Genomic DNA, 7,982 nt, shown 5'->3' with positions numbered 1-7,982 from the left:
AAGAAAACTGGAGCCAAGTAAGAGTTTGGCTAACTCAATTTTATGATAGGAAATGCTTCCAGGCCAAAAAACCTCAAAAAGTGTTCAAAGGTTTTCAAAGACTGGATCCAACTAGTTCAGTTTATTAACCTTGGCCCCTGTCCGAGCCAGGGTCATGCTCAGAGGATGTGGCAAATGCAGAATCTGATTATTTTTTAAATGTGGTCTCTTAGAGGGTATGTATTAACATGACTGGCAGCTGAACTCTTCATTGGTGCTCCAATTTAGACTCTAGCTCAGGGCTTTGCTCATCCCAAAGCCTGTTGGGCCAGGACTGACATGTTTCCTGAGATGTGGGACTTTCAGGACTAAAACTGGGACAATCTTGGGCAAATGAGGACACCCCCCCCAATCCAGAAGATCTTTTCCTTTCCTCAGAGTTCATGCTAGTTGACAGTTTTGACATTGACAGTTTCTTAGACCTGAAACTAATATAATATTGTATGTCAATCATACTTCGGGAAAAAAAGACGTTTGGACATTTTTTGGTTGTCCCTTAAAAGACAAAACCAAAACCAAAACCTCTCCCCCCTCAACTGTAGAGGCGCTGTGCTCTCTTGGTTTTCTTTCTATTTCTCTAATTGTTCTTAGTCATCCCCTTTGGCTGCATTCTCTTCCACCTCCTACCTCTCAGCTATGAATTGCACCTCAAGGTCCAGCCCTTGGGCTTCTGTTCTATTTTCTGCCATCTCGGTGGACTCATCTTAATGTGGAAGATTTCCACATTTAGATCTTGAGCTCATATTCTCACCTGAGATCCAACCCTCCAGCTCCAACGATTTCACCAACATTTTCCACTGGGACATCCTTGATCATCCCATCCCTGAGTCATTGTCTTCCAGCCTGATCCAACTCCCACTCACTCACCAAATATTGTCTTCCATTAGAGGCAATACTATCTTTCCAAGCCTCCAGTCTCAAAATCCTAGAGATGCTCATCCTAAATTAGCACACAGGTGCTATATTATTTGTCCACAGCAGCTACCAAACTGCTGGGCATATTGGAAGGGCTTAGGATATGCTTGATGAATCAAATCAGATCTTGGGGAAGGAGTCCAAGAAGGAGGACATGTAAACATCCTATCAGAGGCTCACGATATCCAAGTAAGTACTCAGAGTTTGTAGGGAGAAGCAAAGTGAAGGTCTGGCTGACCTTTTGCAGACACAGTTAATTTAAATCTTCATTGACACAACCTCAACCATAGTGTCATGAGCATGCTATGAAGGTGCACACATGAGTTGTGTCTTTGCACATTGTCAGCTTTATTCAGTCATAAAGCAAGGTTAACATAATTATAAAACAAGTTCGAGATTCCAAACTCAATGACATTTTGACACGTGATTAACTTGGCTTCTCATAGGCACACAAAGCAGGACACAAGTCACACAACAAACAAGATAGAGCAGGGGATAGGAAGTTAATGAACCAAGCACGAAGTCCGTCTGTGGTACATGATTGAGATGAGGCCTCAGTCTGATCCGGGTCAATTCTTGGCACTTACTGCTTACTATGTTCAAGCAGTGGAGGATCTCAGGTCTGATCAGAGATCAACTGGGCAGAGCCTTCGGCGGCAGCTGCCTTTTTCCATTGGTCAGACATAGAGGGGTCAGTGTCCAAAGAGTTTGACAGTTTGCTGCAAAAATACTCCCTTCGTAAAGGGGTTTAATCAGCTTTGGGCCCCTGCAGACTTCCTCTGCTTCTCCTGGTATGAGGTCTGAGTGTGTCGTTAGCTGATACTGGTGTCAGTGATAGACTGGTAGCTACACTCCCTTTAACTGCTTGCGTCATTGCTTGTTGCAGGCCCCTGCTTGACATAATGACTCCATCTTGCTCTCTACACATAGATATTTGACCACCCATTAGTTAAATTAACTCAGGTGGTGTTAAGTTTCTGGCTCATTTTGTATTGTGTTGCTATATTTTCAGGCATAGTCAAAGGCATTTCCAAGGTTCCAGACAATTATAAGGGTTAACATGACAGATACGGATTTTATTCTTTTGCTTTATTTACTAAGTTCCTGACAAAAGAGCTTGTCTTTAATTACCAAATGCTCAGAATCAGAGCAAAACTAGGGGCCAGAATCTAGGTCTTTTTCCTTCTGTCCTCAACACTTTCCTACATTCTTAGAAGACAATCACTTTAAAAATGCTTTTGATAAAAAAAAAAAAAAACAAACTTTTGATGAACATAGGGGAAGGGAAGGAAAAATAAAATAAGATGAAAATTGAGAGGGAGGCAAACCATAAGAGACACTGAACTCTAGGTAACAAACTGAGGGTTGCTGGAGGGGAGGTGGGTGGGGCGTTGGGGCAACTGGGTGATGGGCATTAAGGAGGGCACTTGAAGTAATGAGCTCTGGATGTTTGCAACAGATGAATCACTGAATTCTACCAATGAAACTAATAGTACAGTATATGTTAATTAAATTGAATTTAAATAAAAAAAATTAAATAAAAATACTTTTGAAATCGAGCTATATAGCATGTTTGGATGGGGGCCAGCAGCTTGGAAACATTGCTGCTTAGGGAAATCCTCCCCCCAGGAGGTCTTCCTTTTCAGATATTCCCAAATCTGGGGATTCCCAACAACCCCTTTTCTTTGTATTTATAAAGCACAAAACACACCTTAGACCTGAGTTTCTCAATCTCAGGCACTATGACATTCGTGGCTGGTTGATTCTTTAAGGTGGGCGGGGGGCACACATGCGCGCTGTCCTGTGCATTCTGGGGTGTGTAGCAGCATCCCAGGCTTCTACCCATCGATGCCAGCAGTACGCAAACACACTCTCCACTTGTAACAACCAAAAATGTCAGATGTTGCCAAAATGTCTCCTGGGGGATAAATTGCCCATGGTTAATTCTTTTACTCAGAAACAATAATGGAGCCTGTTTACCTGTACTCCTGAAATGTCTCTTTGTTATTTGAATCTCTTTGGCCAAGCCCCAGACAGTTGCATTCCCAGGGTTGAGAGGAGAGAATTATCTCCAGGCATGGACCCAAGGCTGGACCTGACAGGCCCATCAATCAAGGAGGCTCTAATTGGACCCATTACCTTATCTGAGAGCAAATTCTCCCTTTAAAGATCCCCCCTCACCCTCGTGCCTTTGCATAATTTGCCTTTCCTTAGGGGGATGGGATGGAGCTGGGTGCTGGAGAAGGAAGGTCAGCTGGGATCTAAGGTGCCTGCAGAATGGGTGGCCTGAGTCAGCAGAGCTGTTCTGGGCCTGGGGATTTCCAGGGGGAACTGAGTGGATAGAATTCCCCTGGGATGATGGTCTAGACAGGGCTCGCTCTTCCCTCTGCTCATCAGGGGCTTCTGCTTCCCCTTTAGGAAGAGGAAACACCCTGGCTGCTTATTTTGGGGCTGAGGATCTGTTGTGAATAAGCCCAGGACGGGCAGCGGGACAAGCTTTCTGCACGTGTGGCATTTCAGGAAACAAGCTGAACTGGCTGCAGCCCTTGCCAGAGGGCTCCCTGAGGGCGCCTAGATGGACAAGGAACATGAAGAACAATGCCTGAGATCAAATGCAGTAAATAAGAAACTGTAATTTAAAAGCAGTTTAGAGTTCTTGCTAACTTTCCCAATCTCAAAAAAACAATCTGCTTGTTAAAAAAAAAAAAGAATCCCACAACCATTGACAGCCATTTATTGAAATACTTTCCATGTGCAAAGAGCTAGGTTCACATACATACTATTACATAATTTTTTTTTAAAAAAAAGGATTTTATTTATTTATTTGAGAGAAAGAGAGAGCACAAGTAGGGGGAGCAGCAGGCAGAGGGAGAGGGAGAGGCAGGCTCCCCGCCGAGCAGGGAGCCTGACCATGTGGGGTTCAATCCCAGGACCCTGGGATCATGACCTGAGCCGAAGAGAGACACTTAACTGACTGAGCCACCCAGGCGCCCCTATTATGTAATTTTTTCCTACTTAAAAACGTCTACTAAGCACTATTTCATGTTAACAATCATATATGCCCTATCACCTTTTTAAAATCTCTACTCCCAATGTTGGGCTTGATCATGAGTTGCATGCTCAATTGACTATATGCTCTATCACTTTGAAGGGCTAAGAAGTTTTTCTATGGTACAAATATGCCATAATTATTTTAACTAAAATCTTTACCCAAACATTTTAGTTGTTCATATTTTTTGCCATTATAAAGGATGCCTGCAAAAACGTATTTATACAGAAATTCTGCTTCTCCCAACTGTGTTCTCTAAAACATTTCATTCATTTTCTTTTTTCTTTTTTCCACCTTCCTTCCCTCTTTCCTGCATCTTTCTCCACCCAAACAAATGTTGAAAGCTGGGATATATTTTCATACACCTTTCTCTGTGCCCAAGCAATGATGCCCAGCCCAGGGACACATATGGGGCTGATTTATTTGTTTGGCCACTTATATATGAGTAATGAAAGGCTGCCCCATGTTCTTAGTGATTTGATTTTCTCTCTTGGTGGGAACCTTCTATGTCTAGCAGGCTCTTTTCTAGATGTGAGCATCCATGGTGTCAGAAAATCTGAGAACTCTTTCTTTTGGGACCTTGCATTACTACTTGGAGGCCATGGGGAGAAGCTGGCATCCCCTCAGACTTTTAGTTTCCCCACCTATGGAATGATGGCATGCTACTGCCCCACAGGAGTACTCTGAGCAAAACTCTCAAGTCTATTTTATATATATGTAATAAATCTGTACTTGTTCTATGGTATCCAAGAAACATGGGGTCCTTTATTTGCTATTTTCCAAATACTTCTAATACTTTCCTGCCTCTGTGCCTTCGCTTTTGCCATTCACCTTGCCTGGAATACCCTTTCACCTGCTCCACTTATCCAAGCTCTGCCTACTTCTTAAGGCTGATTCCAATCCCATTTCTTGTGTGTAACCACCTCTGACACCTCCAGGTGGAAGTCATCTCGTCCTCCTCGGGACCCTTGATTTTCTGCATTATTCCTTCATTTCCTTGCAATATTCAGGCTTTAAGTTTTTAAAATCTGAACTTGAAAAGCTTCTGAGGCTAGGAACCATACCTCCTATGTCTTGTGTTACCAGGGGGTTTAGCAATATTACCCATAATGCACTTGAATAGCTGTCAAATCTGAGAATGAATGAAATGAATAAGTGAGTGAATGAACGCCCCCTACTCTTAACTCTCACACAAACATTGCCCATGGCGGTATGTCTGGGTGGCTCAGCGGTTTAGCACCTGCCTTTGGCCCAGGGCATGATCCTGGAGACCTGGGATCAGGTCCCATGTCAGGCTCCCTGCATGGAGCCTGCCTGCTTCTGCCTCTGCCTGTGTCTCTGCCTCTCTCTCTCATGAATAAATAAATAAAATCTTAAAAAAAAAATTGCCCATGGAAAAAGGAGAGAAAATGAGTGAAAATATCAGTGAGGGTGACAAAACATGAGAGACACCTAACTCTGGGAAATGAACAAGGGGTAGTGGAAGGGGAGGTGGGTGGGGAGTTGGGGTGACTGGGTGACAGGCACTGAGGGGGACACTTGGCAGGATGAGCACTGGGTGTTATGCTATATGTTGGCAAATTGAACTCCAATAAAAAAAAGTAAAAAACAAAACAAAAAAAACATTGCCCATGGAGATGGTTTCAGGAACAGATTAGAATCCAGGAAGATTCTGAGCACTTTGAAAAAAAGATATTCTAGAGGGTTTTTTTTTTTTAAGATTTTATTTATTTATTCATGAGAGACACAGAGAGAGGCAGAGACACAGGCAGAGGGAGAAGCAGGCACCATGCAGGGAGTCAGATGTGGGACTCGATCCTGGGACTCTTGGATCACACCTTGAGCCAAAGGCAAACGCTCAACCGGTGAGTCACCCAGGGATCCCTAGAGGGTCTTGAACTATAATATTTTGCCCTCATTGGAAAAGCACTGCATTGTGTAAAATACAAAAAAGCACAAAGATAAAAATGAAGATCACTCATAGGTTAGCCACCCAGAGAAAATTCACCATTAACATTTTAGTGTTTATTTATTTTTTTAGTCTTTCTGTATATATATATGAACTTATAAAATATGACATATACATGTATATATGCATGGGTGTATACATGAATGTACACACACACACACACATACACACACACAGCCCTTTAAAAATTGGAGCAAGGGGAAGATGAGAGGAACTCCAGGATGCCATGGCCCCTATTCCTGTGTTCTCACCTAAGGGCAAGTGGAGGCAAATCCCTTGGGGTCTTTGTACTCAAGGAGTCATTGAGGCAGGAAAGGAACCCTGTGGCTGAGAGTACAGGTCCCTGGAGGTCATGCATCCCTGGGTCCCACATGGGACAGAGAAGCAGTGTCTCCCTCTTTTACCATTCCCTCTCATTCTTATCCCTTTTGGGGGAAGTCCAATTACCCCAGGAGTTTTGGGTCTCACTCATCCTAGAAAGCCTTAGCCCTATGGCTACAATTTCCCTATTGTCCCAGTCTCTTCCTATTGGACACACCAAAAGTACAAGAATTACCCAACAAATGAGTGAGTGGATGGGTTCTCCCTGGGAATTTTGACACTCCCAGAGGAGGGAGGAAACCCACCCACTTCCCAGGATGGATCCTCTGCCAGACAGTGGCTAACTCATTGAAGGGTGTTTTCAGGGTGGGGCAATGGGTAAGAACTCTCATTCATTGTGTTGACTCTCTGCCAGACACTGCTGGCCCTTTAGTACCTTCTCATTTAACTTTCAAAGAACCCCTCAAGATGGTATCACCATGCCCATTTGACAAATGAGGAAACTGAGGTGGGTGTAGAAGCCTCTAAAATAAAACTGTGTGAGCAGAGCTGGCTCCATCTGTATGGCCACGCTACTGTTCATTTGCTGGCACTTCCTGATCACCACCTCCCCAGCCATCGATGCCTCCCTCATTCTGTAAGAGTGACCTTTCTCCTCCCAGAAATTGTCCTTAATTCTTTTTGCCTCAACTCCACATTTGGTCCCTCAGCAAGAGGTATGCACACTGGCTTCAAAAAGTCTGAGGCTTCCACGCCTCTCCATCCCCACTGCTCCCACTCTGGTCTCAAACTACCCTTTTCCCCTAAACTATTGCAATTGCCCTGCTGACCTTAGAGTTTATCTTCCACACCATAATCAAAATGATATTTTGAACAGATCACAAAGCATTCCCCTGCTTAAAAGCTCCTAAAGGATTCCCAACAAACCTTCAACAAAACCCAAACTTCTTGCCTTGGCTTATAAAGCCCTACAGGATGTGGGCGGCTTGCTCCTCAGACCTCAGTTCCAGCCACTTCCCCTGGCCTTCTCACTCTACCACATGTCTCTCTGTTCCCCCAGCAGTCAAGCCGGCTCCACCTCCAGGACACTGAAGTTGCTATTCTTTACTTCTGGCATGCTTTCTCCCCTGGGCTCCCCATGTTACTTCCTTCTTGCCATTCAGGACTCTGTTAAAGGACACCTCCCTGGAGAGGCTCTCCCTAACCACTGATTCTAAGTAGCCACTCCATCACTTGCTGCCAAGTTGTCCTGTCTTAATGATCTGCATAGCACTTACCACTATGAGGAGCTTTTATTTTATTTTTTTATAAAGATTTTATTTATTTATTCATGAGAGACACACAGAGAGAGGCAGAGACATAGGCAGAGGGAGAAGCAGGCTGCTCACAGGGAGCCTGATGTGGGACTCAATCCCCAGACTGGGATCATGCCTGGAGCCAAAGGCAGATGCTCAACTGCTGAGCCACCCAGGTGTCCCCTATGAGTGCTTTTAGAATGTCATCATTCATTCATTCATTCATTCATTCATTCTCTGTGCCCTCCCACTTGAATCTATCCCCAATGCCAACAGTGCCTGGCATATAGTGGCTGCTCAAGAAGTCTTTGTTGAATAAATTTGCAAAATGAGTGAATGAATGACATTTTTTTAAATTGATTAATTCACTGTGGATTTATCATCTGTTAGGGGC

Source organism: Vulpes lagopus, chromosome 6 (assembly GCF_018345385.1).
Source record: "Vulpes lagopus strain Blue_001 chromosome 6, ASM1834538v1, whole genome shotgun sequence".
Classification (NCBI taxonomy): domain Eukaryota; kingdom Metazoa; phylum Chordata; class Mammalia; order Carnivora; family Canidae; genus Vulpes; species Vulpes lagopus.
Note: the sequence above shows the minus strand (reverse complement) of the source record.